This window comes from Phyllostomus hastatus, unplaced genomic scaffold, assembly GCF_019186645.2.
Source record: "Phyllostomus hastatus isolate PE091 unplaced genomic scaffold, TTU_PhHast_1.1 phas_scaffold_1224, whole genome shotgun sequence".
NCBI lineage: Eukaryota > Metazoa > Chordata > Mammalia > Chiroptera > Phyllostomidae > Phyllostomus > Phyllostomus hastatus.
The window spans coordinates 2,044,137-2,065,166 of NW_025334008.1; the positions used below are offsets into that span (position 1 = coordinate 2,044,137).

The window sequence follows — 21,030 nt, forward strand, 5'->3', positions numbered from 1 at the left end:
CAGCACCCACTGCACCCTCACATCCACCCAGCAGCCCCTGAACTTTCAAGGGCAACTCACCTCTGGTCTGGGCAAGGTTAGGAACCCTGAAATTCCCATGGGAACCAAAGTGTTCCTGCTTTCTTCCTGCCTGGCCATCCCTCCCTCCCACACCTCCACTGGAGTGGAGGCTGGGAGGGAGAAGCAAGAGGACTGAGGTGGGTCTTGGGAGAGGGGATGGGGCTGGAACAAGTGGGTCTTGGGATACAACATCCTTGCTTTTCAGGCTGGGATGTGGAACAGGCCAGTGAGACACTGATCAACCAAGGAAACCTCAGCAATCAAGAGCAGTATTTCCACAATGTAGTATTTCTTTTAAATAAAAATGAATGCAAAACGGAATAATTTTGCATTATAAGGATGTACCACTTCCAGTTCCTCTATTGATCAGTTGGTGCACATTGGGTGTTTCCCTCTTTGGCTGTTATAATGCTGCTGTGAATGTTGCTTCACCATTCTTTTCATTTCTTTATTGTTTTTCTGTTGCAGTTGTCCTGATCCCCCCCACCCCACCTCCTCTGCCCTCATGTCTCCGTCCTACCCCCTGTTCCAACAGTTAATTCCCACACTGGAATCCTTGTCCTTGGTCATTCATACACATTTTTTTTGTTTTTGTCCCTTCCCCTTCTTTCCACCACTATCTCCCTCTCTCCTCCCTTCCTGTCACTTGCAGTCTGTTTGCACATGTTCTCTGTTTTCTTGGGCTTATACCTGGCAGTGGAATTGCTGAGTCAAATCGTAGTTTGTATGGGTAAACTTTGAGGGAATTCCCAACTGTGTTCCACAGTGGCAGCACCATTTCACATTCCTCCCGGTGAAGGGCTGTTTCACTGTGGTTTTGTTTGCATTTCTGCAGTAAAAATGATGCATTTGTTTTCTTGTGAATTAATTCTTCATTTGCATGTCATCTTTGCAGAAAATCTTCTTCAAGTCTTTTACCCATTTTTAATTGTTTTTTTTTACTGTTTTCCATTTTAAGTATGTTTTATTGTTTATGCTATTACAGTTGTTTCAATTTTTCTCCCTTTCCTCCCCTCCATCCCATACCTCTGTTCCCTCTGGCAATCCCTCCCCTTAGATCCTGTCCATAAGTTGTGCATGTAACTTCTTTGGCTTGTCTTTTTCCTGTATATTCTTAACCTCCCTCTGCCTATTTTGTACCTACCAATTATGTGTCTTCATCCCTGCACCATTTTCCCCTTTCTTCCCTCTCCCCCTCCCAGCAGATAACCCTCTAAGTGATCCTCATACCTGTGATTCTGTTCTTGTTCTGATTGTTTGCTTAGTTTGCTTTTGTGTTTTAGGTTTAGTTGTTGATAGCTGTGAGTTTGTGGGCATATTAATGATCGTAGTTTTGTTCTTCTTCTCCTTTTTCAGTAAGTCCCTTTAACATTTCATGTAATAATAGCTTGATGATGTTGAATTCCTTTAGTTTTACCTTGTCTGGGAAGTTCTTTATCTGCCCTTCCATTCTAAATGATAGCTATGCTGGACAGAGTAATGTAGGTTGTAGGTCCTTGCTTTTCATCACTTTGATTACTTCTTGCTAGCACCTTCTTATCTGTAAAGCTTTTTAAAGAATTCAGTTGGTACTCTTATGGAAACTCATTTGTAAATAACTCTCTGCCTTTCTCTTGCTGCTTATAAGATTCTCTCTTTATCTTTAATTCCTGGCATTTAATTATGATGCGTCTTGGTGTGTTCCTCTTTGGGTCCAATTTGGTTGGGATTCTCTGTGCTTCCTGGACTTACATGTATGTCTATTTCCTTCACCAAATTAGGGAAGTTTTCTTTTACTTTTTTTTCAAATAGATTTCCAATTTCTTGCCTGTTTTCTTCTCCTTCTGGCACCCCTATGATGGGAATGTTGGATCTCTTGAAGGTGTCCCAGAGGTTGCTTATAGCACTGTCCATTTTTTTTGGATTCTTTTTTCTTCTTGTTTTCTGATCATTTTTTTTCCTTCCTTATGTTCCAAATCATTGATATGGTTCTTGGCTTCAACCCACTGTACTTGTGTTCCCCTATAAATTTTTCCTTATTTCAATGAAGTAATCCTTCACTTCTGAGTGGATTTTTTATGGTGCTGAGGTCCTCACTAAGTTCCTTGAGCATCCTTATAAATCGTGCTGTGTCTGTCTCCTCATCTTGGCAGCCTTCCTCTGTTTGTTTCTATGTTTTAGGTAGAACTGCTTTGGCTTCATGTCTTGGTAGTGTGGTTAATATAGTTGGGTTTTTTTAGGGTCCAGTGGCCCAGCCTCCCCTCTCACTGAAGCTTAGTATTTGAGGTGTACCCTTTGTGTGAGCTGAGTACAATCTCCTCTTGTAGTTGACCCTTGGTTGCTCTTGGCAGATCACTGGGAGAAATTTACCCAGGGCAGTCAGCTGCAAGGACTGGTGTAACCACTTGCCACAAACTTCCACTCTCTGTGGAGCATCAGCTGTGCAGGGGCAGGATGGTGGAGCTCCAACATTGTCTGTAGCTGTCCACTGGGTGCACTGGCCCTGGGATATTCCATGGTGCAGGCCAAGGTCAGTCCCCACTTGTGTTTTGCCTGTGGCTGCCCTTCCTGGGCTATGAAGCAATCTGAGAAGGCTGTTATTTGTGCTGGGCCTGGAGGTTCCCAGGTGAAACCAAGGTGTGAATCTAATCTGGCTGCTGCTGGTGCCATGGGGCTCACTGAAGCCAGCTGTTGCTTGTTTGATAGCATTTAGAAAGTTGTGAAGCATGAGCCAAGGCCAGCCATTCATATGGAAAAGCAGCTTGGGTGGGCCCATAAGTTGGGTGGGACAGAGTCTCTGGTGATCTTCCAGGTGGGTCTAACAGTGTTAACCAGGTTGATGGAGTCTCACATATGGCATCAGCCTGCTTGCTCTGTGGCTAAGTGGAGGGAGGGCTCAGAAAAGGAGCAATGTCCTCTGCTTGCCCTGATGCCAGACACATCAGCCTCTCCCAGCATGCCACTGGGTCCCTTCTAGGGAGCACCTGGCACTTGAGCTCAGAGGGAGTGAGTCAGAGTAGATGAGTCCATGTGTAGGTTTTTTAAGAGGAACTGCTTAGGGATCCAGTGGTTTCTCCTACTGTCACAATTCCCCCTGGTTTTTGCATCCAAAAGTTGTGGGGACTTAGCTTTCTGGCACTGGAACCTTGGACTGGGGGGCCTGGTGTGGGGCTAGGCTTGCTCACTCCTGAGATATCTGTGTGGAGTGTTTATCTACCACACATGGGAAAGAGACCAGCCTGCTCCACATCTGTGCACCTCCTACAAGTGTGGATGGATGTAGTTCCTTTAATTCTGTATTTGTCAGACATCCATTTATCTCGATTTCTGAGGGTTCTGAGTGATGTTTTTTTCTATATTTTAGTTGTAATTTTGATGTGGTTATGCAAAGAGGGGAGCCATGTCTGCCTATGCCACTATCTTGACTGGCAGTCTCATTTGAATTTTGGTTGTTGAGTTGTAAGAGTTCTTTATGTGCCCTAGAGATAGGAATCCTTATCAATTCAATGATTCGTGAACATTTTTCCTGGTGTAGAGATTGGCTTTCCACTTTGTCCATAGTGTCAATTAATGAATAGAATGTTTCATTTTGCTGAATTCCAACTTAGGCCTCTTATTTTCTGTGGAACTGCTGAAGGTCAGGGCAGGGTCAGGGGTCAGAGTAGACATGATCTGAATCCAGTGATGCAAGAAGGTGACCTCCAGATTCCTAGTGAGAGGGGAAAGACACAGGATTGTGGTCCAGCAGGTGACTTTGTCCACAACCTCTTTCTTTAGCAAAATCAGGGTCCATGGCAGTGGTGGTGCTGGTGGCCATTGTGGAAGCTGTTGTCAAGATCCTGCTCCTCCTCCTCTGCCTCATCATCCTCATGTGAGGTTTGCCCCAGGGGGGAGGGAGGTGAGAGAAGGGCAGGGGCATGTGGCTGAGTCCAGAAGCAGAGCTGGTGATCCCAAAGAATCAGGGATGGGGCTTTCTTGAGTTAAGCGTTGGTGGGTGAGGACTCACCATGGAGAGCCACTGTGAGGGTCCTGACTGGGAGGTACCTGCTGTGCTCACACAATCTGTGGGGCCAGAGCAGCCTTCTCGTACTTCAGTCTCTCTCCATTTCCTTGACAGAGAACAGGGGATTGGGTCTGCTGCCCACTGTAGCCCAAACCAACTGGACTGAAAGACCTTGATCTCTTCTCTCTGGGTCAGGTACCACTTGAGGAAGGTGACAAGGCCCACACAGGGCATGGAGAAAGCCAACACTGTCTCAAGTTAATCTCTCAGGTGAGTATGGTAGGTGCCTCACCATCCTCAACATCCCTCTGACACCTCCTCCTGGATGGTCCCTGGAATTCCTCCACTCAGCATTGCGAAACTTGAGCTGTTACATTGGTCCCCAAATGCACTTGTCTGCTCAGGTCAGCATCACAGTGATGACTAAGTGGCTGCCTTTTCTGAAACCAGGTCTGGGTGGCATTTCTCCACTTTGCCCTCCATCTCTTCTCCCCATTCCAGGAATTCACTAAGACTTGTCCATCCTTCTTTATAGTAGCAGCTCAAATTGATGCCGTCTGCTCCATGTCATGACCTTTGTAGTGCTTGTGGCCTCCTCTCCTCCTTGAGCCTCAAACATACCCACCTTGTACCTCCAGATTATGTTGCCTGAGACTCACCATCCACTTCCTGCCGAGTTTGAACAGCAGCCTTTCTTGTCTAGGCCCGAGATGAGGCGCAATCAGCATGGGCTGGATGAAGACCTGGTATGACTCCTGCTTCCTGGTGGACGTTTTACCAGATTCCTCCATGTCCCTGAATCTCACACCATCTCACACCAGCCATGCCAGGGCCTTTGTGTCCCTGAGACTTTTCAGGTGCAGTTCCTTCTGTTGAAATGCCCTTCCCTTTCCTACATCTCCAAGGGCTGACCATTACTGCAATCAATTAAAAGTCAACTCATGTTACGTGTGTATGTGTTCATATGTGTGAGAATCCTGGATGGCTTTGAAAGAAACAATAATTAGCCATGTATTTAGAGATCCCTTATCAAGGATAACTGAACACCTAGGAGGTGTAAGCATTATCATAGGTATTGAGGATGCCACCATGAACCCAGCATCAAAAGTTTCTTTCATTCAGAAGCTGTCATTGTGAGGACAAAAAGGATGCAAATAAAGAAATAAAATTATTAGAGCATGCTGAATGGCCATATGTGTTTAGGGAGGAAACATGCAAGGAAAACATGAGGTGGCATGAGGGTATAGTATGGGGCATCTGAGAGTATGAACTCTGATGTTTGAGCAAACTCCTGATGATGGTGAGAAAGAAGATTGGTTTGTTTCCTGAAAGTACAGGGTGTATTTAGTAATAATATGTCATATGAGGGGACCCCCCAAAATGGAATTATCTTCTGGAGGGAAGGCCTTTGTACTACAGGCTTCCACCCCTAGGTGAGTGTTCTAGAAACCCACCTGTTTCAGTGCACCACATGGTGGTGTTGTGAGAGACTATATACAGCGAACTTTCTTGAAGACTCTTTCAGTGCATTTTCCCATTTCCTGATGGGTGATTTATGAGTGCACCTGCCCTCACTGTGCTGAGTTTTCAGCAGCTTTTGACCAAAAATGGCATGACCCTCCTACCATCCCATTGCTATTCTTCTGATTTTTTCCCTGAGTAATTCTTTTTTTGTTGTTGTCTCTTGAAAACAGTCCTTAAAAGGAGATGTATTGCTTATGGAAAAAGGTGTAACAAAAAAAGGCAGAAACACTAAAGGCTTTTAAAGTAGACAAGTTCAAATACTGTTTCAAGCAGTAAAAAATAGTCTCAATAAGTGTGTTGCATCTAATGGAGAGTAATTTGAAGGTGACTGAAGTTTGAACATGTAAGAATAAATACTCTATTTTTATAAATAAGTTTCTGTGCTTTTGGGTCATTCCTGGCCACATGATCTCGAAAGAATTAGTTAAAGGTTATAAAGCAAAGAAGGTACACCAGGACCAACAGGGAAGTGTTCTGCCCTCTCTGAAGCCACTTGGATGCCCTCATATGCAGCCTGTCCCCCGTGACTTCCTGGAGCTCATTCTGAACTGGGCTGCACAGAACTTCCCTTTATTCTGTCTGAGGCCATAGTGGGAGTGGGGTTCCTGCAGCTCCAGAGGCAGCATGAGAAGCCTCCTCTCTCTTCATCACCTGCTGCTTGTTTTATTTCCTCTCTTTGACTAAAACCACCTCCTCATGGACACCTGTGGCCTCCTCATCCACAAGTGAAGGGCCACTCTGGGCTCCCTTGACTTCCTTGATTCTCTTTGTCCTGTCCTGCCTACAAAAACCTATCCCCCCTGATCCTTCTGCATCCCTGAGCAACCCCTTTCAATCAATCCCCAGGAGAGTTTCTCCTCAACGTGCTGTGTTATCCCTGCAAACTTCTCCTTAAATGAAGTCCATGCAGCCACACTGCAACTTTCATCTCAACCCTGAAACTATGCCCCACTCCAACTCAGAATAACTACATGAAGAAGGATCATTGTGGATAACATAGGGAGCAGAGAGAAGGATAAGGGAACACCAGCCTACTGATAAGAGAGTTCACGTGTCCCCACACCCCTTCCTCTTAGGCAGGCCCCCATTTTTCACCACCCCTGAACTTGGATCTTATGCTAGAGAGGTCAGACCCCTTTCATAGCTGGGTGATCTTTGAGTTCAGGACCTGGCACTATTTCAGCACCACTAACAGCACCACTCAGGTGCCTGGATCCCATCAGGTCTATCATCTGCAGTGGGAGGACAGGCAATCCCTTTATGCTCAGCACCCTACACTGCTTACAGCAAATTGCTTCACCATAAGGCTGGAAGGAGGGGAGAGTTTACTCTATCAGAGCAAATGAGGGGTATTCAGAGACAAAACACTTTTGTATCATCAGCCCACCAGGACAAGAATTGGGCATCAACTATTTTATGCATAATGATTCCTAAAGGTTGTGTGATGACAGAAAACCATCCAGCTCAGTGTCTCCTATGAGTGTGGGGCCAGGACCTCCTGGGCCCTGAGCACAGTAGGCAGTCCCAGGACAGCTCATGGTGTGGGACACTCAATGCCTGGTTCCTGGGGAACAGACTGAGGAGAGGGACAGCAGGAATTCCAGAACCTACCTCTGCTATTTTTGTGGCTTTAGATGTGGGTAAAGTCAACACCTATTACATCTTTAGTGACTAAAGAAGAACTTTACACTTATGTGTCAAATACTCCATGCCCCTGAACATCACACCTTTCAAGAACACAGTACAGGTGAGAAAAAAACCTTTTCTCTTTGGGACTAGCTGGTACTGGGGCCTCTGCCACCTCAGAGCAGAGCTGGGTTTGTAAGAGCACAGGATGGGAAGGAGGAGCTCATGCATAGGATGTCTCATGTTCTCAGAGTCAGGGTTGTGCCCACAAGTCTCCCTGATCAAATTATGATGAATTCCAATGCTCCATCTAAGTTCCCTCAGCTCCCATAAGCTGAAGTCTTGGAGGCCAAGAGATGTGGCCTCAGCACCTTGTACTCAGAGGTTCAAAGCCATCTTGTCCCAGGAGCCCAGAGCTTCTCTGGTAAAGGAAGACTTCAGACACTGATTCTTATGAAGGAAATACTTCTCTTGTTACTGTATTATAAGTGATGTCATGGATAGTCTTAGCTGTGAACAGTAATGGGGCTTAAGAATTGGAAAAATTAAATGGAGTTCTAATTTCTCTGCTTGTAAGAGCATGACAACCAGAACAACAGTCACTTCACCTCTCTGTACCTCAGTTTCCTGTGCTGTTAATGAGAGGAGACCAACCCCACCTCACAAGGGGAGTTGTGACACTTGGAAAGCCCTGTATACATGGCCTCATACAAGGTGTATGTTCACTGTGTGCAGGTTGCTTATCCCTTGAAAAAGCAAGTTTCTGCCCATAGCTTGCTCTGATGCTAGAAGCACTGTGACCCATCATGCATTACATGAACCCATAATGGTTGAGTAAAAGGAGCCAAACTTTCTCCAGCAACATCCAAACAGGAAAATGAAGAAAGAGTGCACTCCTACATGAAGTCAGACAACAGGAAAATGTAGTATGACAGTGAAAATTTCCTGATCCTGAAGATTCAACTTTTTCTCTGAAACCAGGAGTATAGGAGAAATGTTAGGCTGAGAAAACCCAATGCTTTTTACTGAGTTTCCCCAGTAGACACATCATCCCAGTCATATGAGTGAACACACCTGAATGAAGTTAATGAAAAGACTTCCAAGAGAAGAGGCCTTATTTATCATTGGTTCAGTATTGAGGTTTTCCTGACCTTAGCATCTTCCATTATATTGCTATGAGTTCTGGTTCTGGCACAACCCCAGTGGAAGATGCATCTCTGGGGTGTTGGAGAGAACCCTAGCATTCATCAGAGTCTCAGAAGAGACAGTGGAGTTCTGGACCCCAGGAAGTGTCTGGTGAACCCTATGTGAGTTGCACCCTTTCTCTCTCCCCTCAGGGTCACTCCACTTCTGACACTTAGGTCTCAAAGAAGTTGACTGAAAGAGGCATCCACTCCACAAACACTGACTAAGAAAGAAGGGGAAGATAACATGTCTTTAACACATTTCTTTAACTGTGTTGAAAATGAAAATGTGAAAAATAATCACGTAAACACTATACACACATATGAGTCTGCTATTAGGTCTGTTTAGGCCCTCAGTGGATTGAATATTCTTTTCACCCACACTAGGGAAGGGCATTCCACTTTGCTGAGTGCACAGATTTAATATTCTAATCTCACCTGGAAATACCCTCAGAGAAACCACAAGTGATGTTTAATCTCTGCAGCCCATGGCCCAGTCAAGTTTCGTAGATGGTAAATAGTCAGCATAGTCACTTATGCACGCTGCAGTCTGAAACACACCATTTCCTGCCTCAGCTCTGTCTAGCACCAAGGATAGCACCACCACCCTTAGCTAGCCATCCCCAGGAGGCACCCTGTGATCTAGGCAGACAGAGCGCCCCCTATGGGCGGTGGACAGACCACTGCTGGGCCAGAGGTGGTTTTGGTCAGAAGCAGCACCTAACTGGGTAGCTGGTGAAGTATCTCCAGCACAGTGGGAGAGTGGTGGGATTGAGAACACCCCCACCTGAGCCCAGTAATTCCCATGATCACTTGCAGGTTGGATGTCCCTTGTGACTGCCTGAGAGTCCCTATCTTGTCCACACTGTCTGTTTCTCGCTGAGAACTCACCTTCCAGTCCTCAGAAGGAAAGGGGCACACAGGCCTAGCCTGTGCCTCCCCCATCACAGCCACCCATCCTGCAGAGCTGGAAGTGTCAAGAACCTACCTGTCTCCCAATCAGATGTTGCTGTTCTCAAAGGAAAGGTCTAGATCTCTCCTATTTACCCCTTTACTGGAAGGTTGAGGGCACAGTGTAGATATTTAATGAATGAATGAATGAATGAATGAATGAGTGAAATTTTCTTCTTCACTTCATGGGAGGAGTTGACAATTCTTCACTCTCAGATTAACACAAGCTTCCTGTTTTCTTTCTTTAAAATAAAAGATTTTATTTATTTATTTTTAGTCAGAGGGGAAGGGAGGGAGAAAGAGAGGGAGAGAAATATCAATGTGTGGTTGTCCCTCATGTGCCTACCTCTCGGGACCTGGTCCTCAACCCAGGCATGTGCCTTGGCTGGGAATTGAACTGGAGACCACATGGTTTGCAGGCTGTTGCCCAATCCACTGGGCCACACCAGCCAGGGCAAGCATCCTCTTTGTAAGCCCTGCAGATCCTGAGGAGGCAAACATTGATGAAGTGGCTACCTGTGAGCCCAGTGGTGCATGAGACAGGGCACTGCTGTGATGAAGGCAATTCCCTTGCCACTCTGCACCTCTGTGTCTTCTTCCTAAGACCAAAGAGGTGGAGCTAGAAGGCCTTCCAGATCTGATGGCCTGTGGGCTACAAGTTCCTCTTGTGCAGGCAGTGACATTATCTGTGGTTTCTCTGTGCTCCTTTCTCTCATTTTTATGCAAATCTAGGGCAGCCAAAAACAGACTGATGTGGTCCAGTGCATCTGACCTCAGACATGCAGCAGCTCAGTCCTGCTGGGAGAGAGTGAGTTGGTCAGAACAGGGGCTCAGGAGGGCTGTGGGGCTGCAGGTGGAATCCACACTGAAAATGCAGGCATCACTGATGGTGTGGGAATGTTATGCAAGCTGGACTCTGCTCCTCCCTCCTCTGTGACCACAGCTCCGACTCCACTTTTTGTTGTATGGAATGGTTCTGGGAGGGGCATATTATGGGATGGGCAGATTCCTGAACTTGATGGAAGAGAACAGGCTCTAATATTTTCTACATTTAAGTCTTTAAAAATGTATGCAAAACTGTGGTATAAAGGTACCACCCTTGGATAATAATAATAAAAAAAAAGAAATTAAGGACACAATTAAATTTAAGTTGAGGATTGGGGCTCCTTTGGTGGGACTGGATTTGGTGATAATGATGGCTCCAGGGGAGGTCCTGGGTTGCCCAGAACATTTTATTTTCTTCTTTCTTATTTGTTTGTTTATGTATTTATTTATTTATTGTTAGGGAGGGAAAGAGGTTGGGAGATATGGAGAGAAAGATGGGTGTGAGGAAGAGATATGGATGGGCTACACCTCATAAGCACCTGACCTGGACCAAACCCACAGTCCAGGTGTGTGCCCAAACATGAATCTAACGGGTGACCTTTCCTTTACAGGATGTCACCCAACCCACTGATGCATGCCTGTCAGAGCAAAGAAAATGCATGTCTATGTTCTCAAGAGTGTTTATTTGGTGATGATTCACTGAGTTGTTTTTGTGGGGCATTTCTCCTATATTTCTGCCCCCGCAAAATGTATCCAGAATACCAACATGGGTATAAGGAGGTGTTGCCTCACATGGGTTCCCCCTACTTTCTTGTAGCCCCCTCCAGCCACACAGTGAAAAAGCAACCATCTGTGAAAAGAGGTGTGTGTGTCCTCTCTCAGGACGTCCTCACCATCCCTCTGGCCAGATGCCTCCCAGGCTGGTGTTCCTCACTCCAGGGTTCCTACCCCCAGACTTCTGGGAGCAGAGCCTGCACTGGAAAAGCCCAGGAGGCTGGAAGACCCAGCCATACTCTGGAGCAATGAGAATTCTGGCCTGTGAGATACCAGTGATGAAGACAGCCAATATGAAGGGGGAAGTGTTTACCTGTTTTGAAATTGCTCCTTCCTTTCTGCACACTCTGTCCCACCAAACCCCTCGGTACAGAGAATCCCAGCCTGTGTTTCCCACACGTCTTGCCAGTGTGTCTCCCCTTGATGTCCCCAGTGTGTGTTAACACACAGAATCCCCAACTCTCTGGCCCAGTTTCCCCTCTGCCCAGTCCTCCTGAGACCCTGCCTCCAACCAGGGAGTGAGTGGCACCCCACCCCAAATGTGCACCCCGCATCGCAGCTTCTGCCCCGAGGAGTCCAAATACCTGAACATGTGTTGTGTCCCCTCTGGACAGTGAGTCCTGGGACAGTGTGTGACCTTGTGAGTGGAGAGAACATGCTCACCATGTGGATGCTGAGGGAGGAAAGACAATTGGCTTCCTCAGCCCCCCTGGACTCAGGCAATCTCCCATGTTCCTGAGTCCCAGTTTTGTCTGGGCTGACCTCCTCACACCCTACAGCCTGTGACTAGGGGGTTTGGGCAAAGGAACCCATTTCTATTTTGCATAAAATTATTTCCTTTGTTCTGTATGTGTGTTCTTGTGCCAGTACCTGGCTGTTTTGATTACAATGGCCTTGTAGTATACTTTGATACTCCACATTTGTCCTTCTTTCTCAGGATTGCTGAGGTTATTTGGAGATATTTTGGATGGTTCCATACAAAGTTTTGGAATATTTGTTTTCTATATGTGAAATACTCTATTGTTGTTTTAAGAGGATTTGTATTGGGTTTTAGATTTATTTGGTTAGTATGCTATTTTCATGATGTTAACTCTTCCAGTCCGTGAACATGGTATATGCTTCCCCTTCTTTGTATCTTCCTCTATTTTTCTTCAATGTCTTATAGTGTTTTCTGTACATGTCTTTTACCCTCTTGGTTACATTTATTCCAAGTACCTTACTTTTGTTTTGCAATAGTTAATAGAATTATTTTCATAGTTTCTCTTTCTGATAATTCATTATTCCTATATAAAAAGCCACTGATATATGAATAAAAATTTTGTATATGGTACTTTGTCAAATTCATTCATTACATCTAGAAGTTTCTTGGTGGAGGCTTTAATGATATCTATCGATGGAAGAGAACATGGCACACAGAAGTCAACCCAGAGCTTTATGGACTTTTACTATTTGACAGAGAGTCAAGAGCAAACAATGGAGTGAAAATAGTCTCTTCATAAAATGGAGTTGGCAAAGTTAAGTAAATACAGACAAAAAATGGAACTAGATCACCAGCTTATATCACACAGAAGAATATACTCAAAATGGATTACATATAAGTCACAAGAGCATAAAAATCCTAGGAGAAAATATGGGAAGTAATATTGCAGACATCTTACACAGCAATATTTTTTTACAATTTATCCTGGAGGACAAGGGAAACAAAAAAGAAATAAGAAAATGGGATCACATCAAACTGAAAACGTCAGCACAACAAATGAAACCACCCACTAAATGAAAAGGGAACCCAGTGTATGGGGGAACATGATTGCCAATGATATATCTGGTAAGGGATTAATTTCCAAGTGTATCATGAAGTTATACGACCAAACACCCGGAGAATAAACAATCCAATTTCAATATGGGCAGAGGGTCTTGGCTGGTGTGGCTCAGTTGGTTGGAACTTTGTCACATAAGTGAAGGGTTGCAGGTTTGATTTCTGGCCAGAGCACATATCTAGATTGCAGGTTCAATCCCTGTTCTGGGCACATCAGGAGGCAAACAATGAGTATTTCTCTCTCACATCAGTGTTTCACTCTCTCCCTTTCCCTCTCCTTTGTTCTCTGTCTAAAAACAATGAACAGTTTTCCTAGGTGAGGGTAAAATAAATTTAAAAAAATGGACAGAAGACCTGAATGGACACAGACACTTCTCTGTAGAGGACACACAGATGTGTCCCACAGACATAGGAAAAGATGCTCAATGTCACTAATCATCAGAGTGATGCCAATTAAAACTACAACGAGGTGTCACCTCATACTTGTCAAAAAGGTTACCATCAATAAATCAACAAACCAAGTGCTGGTGAGGAGATGGAGAATAAGGGAACCCTTTTGCACTGTTGGTGGGAATTCAGGCTGGTGCATCCCTTGTGCAAAACAATATGGAGTTTCTTCACAAAATTAAAAATGGAACTGCCTTTTGATCTAGCAATCCTACTTCTGAGAATATACGGTATGAACCCCAAAACACCAATCACCTGTAATGTATACACATCTGTGTTCATTGCAGCATTATTTGCAATAGCCAAGCCTGGAAACAGACCAAGTGCCCATCAGCAGCTGAGTGGATAGAAAGCCCTGGTACATTCACACAATGGAATACTACTCAGCTGTAAAAAGGGAGCTCTTACCCTTGTGACAGTGTGGCTGGAACTGCAGATTATTATGCTAAGAGCAACCAGCCAGTCAGTGAAGGACAAATACCATATGATCTTGCATTTCTATGTGGAATCAGGGAACAAAATAAACTGATAAACAAAATAGAACCAGAGGCATGGGTACATGCAGCAGACACCAGACCTCAGATGGGAGGGTAAGGGGGGCTGGGTGAAAGAAGGTAAAGAGATTAGGGATGTCCTGGCTGGTGTGGGTCAGTGGACTGGGCACTGGACTGTGAGGCAAATGTCCCCAGTTCAACTTCCAGGCAGGGCACATGCCTGTGTTGTGGGCCATGTCACCAGCTGGGGACATGTGGGAGGAAAATGATCAATGTATCTCTAGCACATTGATGTTTCCCTTTCTCCTTTTCTTTTTTCCTTCACCCCTCCCTCTCTCTCAAAGAAAAGTTAGTTAAAGAACATAGATGTAAAGCACAGGACACAGACAATGGTGTGGAGAAGGTCAGGGTGTTGTGGGGGCTGGGTGTAGGTGGGCAAATTGGGGAACACTGTGGCACATGTTTTCAGCATCAACAGTAAGAACAGGAAGTGCCCTCCTTGGAGGAGGACATGAAGGGAAGCAGGAAGTGGGCCAGGGTACTGAGGGGTGTGACTTGGTCGTCTGTCACCCTCCCTGGCTTTAGGGCTCTCAGGAGTGGACCTGGGAAGCAGATGGCGGAACTCAAAGGGCTGTCCTGGCCCTGATAGAGTCCCTTTGCAGCTTTTCCTCTGATGAGAGTCACTGCTGTGACCTTACTCTCATCTTCCTGTGCAGTCTTTGGTCACTATTACAGTATTTCGTTCCAGTTTTTGATAGATGCACCCTGAGAACCAAACTCTCCCAGAGGGCACATGGCACTGCCAGCCTCAAAGAGGCTGCTGCTGCTGCTGCTGCTACTGTGGGACCTGCAGTGGGAGAGAGGACCTGAGGAAGGAGTGTCCAGGTGGGTGTGCAGGTTCCCTGGGCTGCAGGGTGTCTGCCTGCTCTGCACAGAGAGGGGCTGAGCTCCAGCTCTGAGGTTCCTCCTCTGTGGACAGGGAGGCCCCATGTTCCTCCTCAGCTTCTGTGGTTGCCCTGCAGTGCCTTCCTCCTTTTCACACACACAGGCCCAGATACCTCCAGAGATGCTGTGGCTGCTGCTGCCTCTGCTATGGGCAGGTGAGTGCCCAAGGGTCTATGTGGGGTAGGTAGTGTGGGGGCTGTGGCTGACCCTTCCTTCTCTGCAGGGGCCCTGGCTCAGTCTTCTGGATACACGGTGCAAGTACAGAAGTTGGTGACGGTGCAGGAGGGCCTGTGTGTCTCCGTGCCCTGCAATGTGTCCTACCCCAAGACTGGCTACACTGAGCCTGACCCAGCTTATGGCTTCTGGTTCCTGGATGGAGCTAATGCAAATAACGATGCTCCAGTGGCCACAAACAAACCAGATCGTAAAGTGCAGGAGGGGACCCAGGGCCGTTTCCTCCTCCTTGGGGATCCTAGGAACTACAGCTGCTCCCTGGATATCAGAGACGCCAGGAAGACAGATGATGGATCATACTTTTTTCGGGTGGAGAGAGGATCTACTATGAAATTTTCTTTCATAGATTACAAGCTCACCGTGCATGTGATGGGTAAGAAACAGTCTCCTGGAGAGGCCACAGAAAAGTTCAAAGTGACCCTGGGGCAGGGCTGGGATGGCCCCATTCTGGGAGGTGATGAGGGTGCAGCAGGTCAGGGCTCAGAAGGAGGAGCTGGACCACAGCCTGAGGTTTCTCTCAGGGCTACACATGGGACCCCCATCCTGATCCCCTGTCCCCCCTTCTCCTCACCAGCCCTCAACCACACACCTGACATCCTCATCCCTGGGAACCTGGAGTCTGGCCGCCCCATGAACCTGACCTGCTCTGTGCCCTGGGCCTGTGAGCGGGGCACGCCCATCCTCTTCTCCTGGACATCAGCTACTCTCCCCTCCCTGGTCCCCATGACTCACAACTCCTCAGTGCTCACCCTCACCCCACAGCCCCAGGACAATGGTGCCAGCCTGACCTGTGAGGTGACCTTGCCTGGTGCCAGAGTGACCACGAGGACCATGCACCTCAATGTGTCCTGTGAGAACTGGACCCAGATATGGGGACCCTGTTGGGGGCGTGAGGGCAAAGGATGGTTGGGGGTCAGGGCCTCAGACACCGGGTGCTGGGTCCTGGATCTGCTCTGGGGTGGGATCAGTGGCCTGCCTCCTTCCTCCTTTCCCTCATTTAAGCAGCTTGTGGGCACAAAGAGCCAATGTCTCCCTGACCTCACCACTGACTTTGGTCCCCAATGTCTTTCTGTCCCAGACTCTCCACAGAACTTGACTGTAACTCTGCTCCGAAGAAACAACTCAGGTAGGAAGGAGCTTGTTATGGGCTGTTGGGGGGCAGACCCTCTTCCAAACCAGGGCAGTGTGGGTCCTACCTCATCCTGAAGTCACCCCAGTGACCAGACTCCCACATGTGGGTGAACCCAGTGTCTCTATATTCCTCCTCCCCCCATGGGTGCTGTGAGCAGCTGTTCCATCACCCGTCCCCCCCCCCACCCTGTCCCAAGGACCCTCCTGGCCCCTGTCAGCTGCACTAGGAGAACAAGGCACCTCCCACATGCAGGGCAGCCTCTCAGGGCCCCTGTCCCTTCTTCTCCTGACCAGCTCTCCAGGCATATGTTTTAGTTTCCCTCAGATACTTTAATTGACATGTTTTAAACTGGTAATATAGTCACAGGACCTACAGTTGAAAAGGTACTGAAGAGTGTCCTCAGATGCCCAGTCCCCTCTGGGGATGTGAAAAGTGCCCACACGCTGCTGTGAGCCCTGGTTTGTCCACCGGGAGGATCTGACAGGTCCTTGGACATCAGTAGGACTCACGTCCTCCTTCCTCCCCCTGACTGTGGCCTGTCCCACAGCATGTGGTCGTGTGCAGGTCATCTACCAATGGAGAACCACGGGCTTCCTCTTCTATTCACCTAAACTCTGCCATGAGTTCTCCTGTGTCTGCTCTCCCACCTGTGCATGTCTGTCTCTGTGGGATAAGCTCCTAAAGTCAAAATGTAGCTACTTCACACGTTCTTTCTGGTTTTGAGAGAAGTGGTCAAGTGCAGCTCTGTGCAGAAGGTAGACAGTAACATTCCCACCAGCGACGGTGAGAGAGTTTGTCAGACTGTGTGTGTGTGTCTGTCTCTCCACTGCCCTCCTCTCTGTGTGTAGTCTTCCTCTTTCCCTTGATCTCTGTGTCACTCTGACCCTTGGTCTCTTTTTCTCCAGCACCCACAGTCCTGGAGCACGGTTCATCTCTTGAAGTCATGGAGGGTGAATACCTGCGTCTTGTCTGTGAAGTCGACAGCAACCCCCCTGCCAGGCTGAGTTGGAAACGAAGGAACTGGGTCCTGAGCTCCCCTGAGCCTGGGGTCCTGGAGCTGCCCAGAGTGCAGGTCGGAGATGCAGGGAAACTCACCTGCCAGGCCCAGAACTCTCAGGGCTCCCTGCACCTCTCTGTGAACCTCCTTCTGCCCAGTGAGTGCACCAGGGGACTGGGGAGGGGCTGGGGGAAATCAGCACCCACTGCACCCTCACCTCCACCCAGCAGCCCCTGAACTTGAGAGGAGAGCTCAGTTCTGGTCTGGGCAAAGGTAGGAAGCCTGAAATTTCTGAGGGAACCAATGTGTCCCTGTGTTTTTCCTGCCTGGCCATGACTGTGGACTTGAGTGGAGGCTGGGAGGGAGAAGCAACAAGACGGAGGTGGGTCTTGAGAAAGGGGATGGGGCTGGGACAAGTGTTTCTTGGGGACACGAAGTCCTTGCCTTTCAGGCTGGAATGTGAATCAGGTCAGTGAGACGCTGATAAACCAAGGAAACCTCAGCAACCAAGAGCAGTATATCCATAATGCAGTATTTCTTTTTCACAAAAGGGAATGTACAACAAATTTCACAAGGATCACATTATGCAGATTTGAAACAAAGCCAGGCTGCCACCCAGCTCTTGTAGGCCTCCCTAGACTCACCCTTGTCCCCACCCTCTCCCTTGTTCCTGTATTTTGCTTGTGACAAGGGAGCGAGAAAACAGAAGTGTGGGGTCCCTCAGGGTGTGGGAGGGGAAAAGACTGTGCTCTGATGGGCGTCACCAGTAACAGTTCAATCTCTCAGCAGGAATGCCGGGCTCTTTATCGGGAGTGACGCTGGGGGCCCTGGCGGGAGCTGGCGTCAGCACTTTGCTCTTCCTGTTCTGCATCACTGTCTTCATGTGAGCTCTGACCTTACGGAGGCAGGCGGTGCCTTGGGCTGGGCAGGGCAGGAGGCCATGGAACCCCGGAATCCAGAGCTGGAGGGACAGGGGGTATTCAGAGCCTGACTCGAGGGCAGAAGGCAAGTCCCTGGCACCTGGGCGGGTGTCACAAACCTCTGGTTCCAGGAGAGGAGAGCCTGCATTCTCAATCCCGGGACCACCTCAGTCACCCCCAGCCCCTTAACAGAGGACAGAGGGGGAGCATCAGTCTATTGCACCCCAGGCTGGCCTGACTGAATCACTCCCTGGTCTCTTCACTCAGAGTGAGGTCCTACAGGAAGAAAGTGCCAAGGGCAATAGTGGACACGGGGGACACAGGCACGGAGGGCCCAGCTGCCACCACAAGGACAATCTCTCAGGTATGTGACCTGGACGTCTCACCACCCAGCATCCCGCCTGGATATCTCCTCCAGGATGGCCGCTTGGATTGCTCTGCTCAGCATGGCCAAGGTTGCTCTCCTCATCTCCTCCTCTGCGCAGGTCCCAGCAACCCATCTTGCTCACAGCACGACAGCCCCGTCCTCTTTCTTTTGGGCCAGGAACAGAGTATGCACCTTCTCTCCATCCTCCCTTTCTTCTCCCACTACTGAAAATTCGCCACATCTTTTCCTCCTAAGAACAGCTACCACTGGTGCCCCTCTCTCCGTCTTGACCCCCGTTTTTGCCGAAGCTGCTGAATCTTTTCCTGGACCCCCTCGTTTTCCTGCTTTCAGCCCGTTTCACGACACGGTGATTGCATAAAGGCTGTCAGTCCAGCTCCTCTGCTGTTGAGCATCTTTTTGCCCCCATTGCCTACATCAGAAGCTGGCAAATGTTTTCTTTTCTCCTTTTCTTCTTTTTCATCCTAACCCAGGGGTATGCTTATTGACGAGACAGAGAGAGAGAGAGAGAGAGAGAGATGGAAAGAAACATTGATGTTTCTCAAGAATGAAACATCAATAGGTTGCCTTCTTGCATGTGCCCTGATGGGGGATTGAACCTGCAACCTTTTGGTGTAAGGGACATTGCTGCAACCGCCTGAGACACTCAAAAGCGGGGGGAGGGGGGGCACAAACTTTTTCTATAAAAGGCCAGAGAGTAAATGTTTTTGGTTTCGTGGGCCATACAATCTCTGTCGCAGCCACTCAACTCCGCTGCTGTGGTGTGAAAGCAGACATACACCATCTGTAAATGAATGAGTATGGCTGTGTTTCAATAAAACTTTATTTACAAAAACAGGCAGTGGGCCAATTTGACCCTGGGGCTGTAGTTTGCTAACCCCTGACCTGCAGATTAAAGCCCAAACTCCTTAGTCTGCAGCTCTGCATGGTCTGGCCATACCAATGCCCACCCCTCCAGAAGGACGGGGGTTAGGGTGAGGTGAGTGAGGTGTTTGCCTCAGAAACAAAACTCGAGGGAGTGCCAAAAATCTCAGTAGTCAAGATAAGTAGTGTTTTAATGAACAATTGTTCCTTCCTTTAAAACTTTTTTAAATCTTTATTTTATTTTTCTATTTTTATTTTTTAAATATATTTTATTGATTATGCTATTACAGTTGTCCCATTTCCCCTCTTTATTCCCCTCTGCCCTGCACAGCTCCTCCCACCCACATTTCCCCACTCTAGTTCATGTCCATGGGTCGTACATATAAGTTCCTTGGCTTCTACATTTCCCATACTATTCTTACCCTCCCCCTGTCTATTTTGTACCTACCATTTATGCTACTTATTCTCTGTAACTTTTCCCTCACTCCCCTCTCCCCCTTCCCACTGATAACCCTCCAGGTGATCTCCATTTCTGTGGTTCTGTTCCTGTTCTAGTTGTTTGCTTAGTTTCTTTTTGTTTTTGTATTTGTTTTAGGTTCAGTTGTTGATAGTTGTGAGTTTGTTGTCATTTTACTGTTTGTAGTTTTGATCTTCTTTTCCTTAGATAAGTCCCTTTAACATTTCATGTAATAAGTAAGAGCTTGGTGATGATGAACTCCTTTAATTTGACCTTATCTTGGAAACAGTTTATCTGCCCTCCCATTCTAAACGAAAGCGTAGCTGGATAGAGCAATCTGGGATGTAGGTCCTTGCCTTTCATGACTTCAAACACTTCCTTTCAGCTCCTTCCTGCCTGTAAGGTTCCTTTTGAGAAATCAGCTGATAGTCTTATGGGAACTCCTTTGCGGTTAACTGTCTCCTTTTCTCTTGCTGCCCTTAAGATTCTCTTCCTATCTTTAATTGTGGCTAATGTAATTATGATGTGCCTTGGTGTGTTCCTCCTTGGGTCCAACTTCTTTGGAACTCTCTGAGTTTCCTGAACTTCCTGAAGTCTATTTCCTTTGCCAAATTAGGGAAGTTCTCCCTCATTATTTGTTCAAATAAGTCTTTCATTTCTTAGTCTTCCTCTTCTCCTTCTGGCACCCCTATGATTTGCATGTTGGAACATTTAAAGTTGTCCTGGAGGTTCCAAAACCTCTCCTCATTTTTTTGATTTCTTGTTTCTTCATTCTGTCCTGGTTTATTTTGTCCTTCTGGTCTAAACCATTGATTTGAATCCTGGTTTCCTTCCCTTCAGTGTTGGTTCCCTGTACATTTTCCTTTTTTCCACTTTTCCTAGCCTTCACTTTTTCTTCTATTTTGTGACCATACTCAACCATTTCTGTGAGCATCCTGATTACCAGTGTTTTGAACTCTGCATCTGATAGATTGGCTGTCTCTTCTTCATTGTTTAGTTATATTTTTTCTGGAGCTATGATTTGTTCTTTCATTTGGGCCATATTTTTTTTGTCTCAGTGCACCTGTGGAGCTTTAGGTATTTGCCAGAGGTGGGCAACCCACATCATTGCCTTATGGCACTCTACGGAGGGAGGGGTCAGAGAGGGGACACTGCTGCTTGCTCGGCTCTCATCCTGCTTTCAGTCACTTCCCCTGCTACCGGCAAGCAAATTGGGCCCTTCTGGTGCTGATTCCTGGGTGGGTGGGTTTGTGTATGTTCTAGGACCCTGTGGGTCTCTCCAACAAACTCTCCTGTAAGGCTGGGAGTTTTTCCTGCTACCACAACCCCCACAGGTTTTTCCAGTCAGAGGTTTTGAGGCTTTCTTTCCCTGAGCTGGAATCTGGGTTTGTGTGATCTGTCTCACTCCCAAGT

At 47.3% G+C, this 21,030-nt stretch overlaps 1 pseudogene; it reads left to right on the forward strand.

Annotated features, from left to right (window-relative positions):
* The window catches only part of LOC123830224, a 30,447-nt pseudogene that overhangs the window by 2,498 nt on the left and 6,919 nt on the right, over nt 1–21,030 (forward strand).